The 1,837-nt window shown below is 43.4% G+C and overlaps 1 non-coding gene across 1 annotated transcript; it reads left to right on the top strand.

Moving 5' to 3' along the window:
* The first annotated feature begins 1,200 nt into the window (after positions 1-1,200).
* LOC112716138 (small nucleolar RNA R71) lies at positions 1,201-1,308 on the top strand. The gene has a single exon (XR_003160184.1). It is a non-coding gene; the product is annotated as a small nucleolar RNA R71 (small nucleolar RNA).
* The last annotated feature ends 529 nt before the right edge of the window (positions 1,309-1,837 follow it).

A 1,837-nucleotide genomic window follows, 5' to 3' on the forward strand; every position in this document is an offset into this window, starting at 1 on the left:
CATGAGATTTATGCTTGACCCTAGGTCACACAGAGCCTTCTTGAAGGTCATGGTGCCTATTGTACAAGGTATTGAGAACTTCCCAGGGTCCTGTCTCTTTTGAGGTAGTTTCTGCCTAGACAAGTCAGCCAGTTCTTTGGTGAGCAAAGGGGGTTCATCCTCCCAAGTCTCATTACCAAATAACTTGTCATTTAGCTTCATGATTGCTCTAAGGTACTTAGCAACTTGCTCTTCAGTGACATCTTCATCATCTTCAGAGGAAGAATACTCATCAGAGCTCATGAATGGCAGAAGTAAATCCAATGGAATCTCTATGGTCTCAGTGTGAGCCTCAGATTCCCATGGTTCCTCATTAGGGAACTCATTGGAGGCCAGTGGATTTCCATTGAGGTCTTCCTCAGTGGCGCTCACTACCTCTTTCTCCTCTCCAAGTTCGGCCATGTTGATGGCCTTACACTCTCCTTTTGGATTCTCTTCTGTATTGCTTGGAAGAGTACTAGGAGGGAGTTCAGTAACTTTCTTACTCAGCTGACCCACTCGTGCCTCCAAGTTTCTAATGGAGGACCTTGTTTCAGTCATGAAACTTTGAGTGGTTTTGATTAGATCAGAGACCATGGTTGCTAAGTCAGAGTAGCTCTTCTTAGAATCCTCTATCTGTTGCTGAGAAGATGATGGAAAAGGCTTGCCATTGCTAAACCTGTTTCTTCCACCATTATTGTTGTTGAAACCTTGTTGAGGTCTCTGTTGATCCTTCCATGAGAGATTTGGATGATTTCTCCATGAAGGATTATAGGTGTTTCCATAGGGTTCTCCCATGTAATTCACCTCTTCCATTGAAGGGTTCTCAGGATCATAAGCTTCTTCTTCAGATGAAGCATCCTTAGTACTGCCTGGTGCAGCTTGCATTCCAGACAGACTTTGAGAAATCATATTGACTTGCTGAGTCAATATTTTGTTCTGAGCCAATATGGCATTCAGAGTATCAATCTCAAGAACTCATTTCTTCTGATTTGTCCCATTGTTCACAGGATTCCTTTCAGAAGTGTACATGAATTGGTTATTTGCAACCATTTCAATGAGTTTTTGAGCTTCTGCAGGCGTCTTCTTCAGATGAAAAGATCCTCCAGCAGAGCTATCCAATGATATCTTGGACAGTTCAGACAGACCATCATAGAAGATACCTATGATGCTCCACTCAAAAAGCATGTCAGAAGGACACTTTTTGATCAATTGTTTGTATCTTTCCCAAGCTTCATAGAGGGATTCACCTTCCTTCTGTCTGAAGGTTTGGACTTCCACTCTAAGCTTACTCAATTTTTGAGGTGGAAAGAACTTTGCCAAGAAGGCATTGACTAGCTTTTCCCAAGAGTTCAGGCTTTCTTTAGGTTGTGAGTCCAACCATATCCGAGCTCTGTCTCTTACAGCAAAAGGAAATAGCATAAGTCTGTAGACCTCAGGGTCAACCCCATTAGTCTTGACAGTGTCACAGATTTGCAAGAATTCAGCTAAAAACTGATGAGGATCTTCCAATGGAAGTCCATGGAACTTGCAATTCTGTTGCATTAGAGAAACTAATTGAGGCTTAAGCTCAAAGTTGTTTGCTCCAATGGCAGGGATAGAGATGCTTCTCCCATAGAAGTCGGGAGTAGGTGCAGTAAAGTCACCCAGCACCTTCCTTGCATTGTTGTTGTGTTCGGCTGCCATGGGTTCTTCTTCTTTGAAGATTTCTGTTAGTCCTCTACAGAGCAGATAGAGACAAAAGAGCAACTACAGTAGCGACAGATTCCCAGCGCCAGCCTCGGTAGATTGCGATAGTCTACCAGGGGAGCCTGAGGCG

The sequence above is a fragment of the Arachis hypogaea genome, chromosome 1 (genome assembly GCF_003086295.3).
Source record: "Arachis hypogaea cultivar Tifrunner chromosome 1, arahy.Tifrunner.gnm2.J5K5, whole genome shotgun sequence".
Classification (NCBI taxonomy): Eukaryota; Viridiplantae; Streptophyta; class Magnoliopsida; order Fabales; family Fabaceae; genus Arachis; species Arachis hypogaea.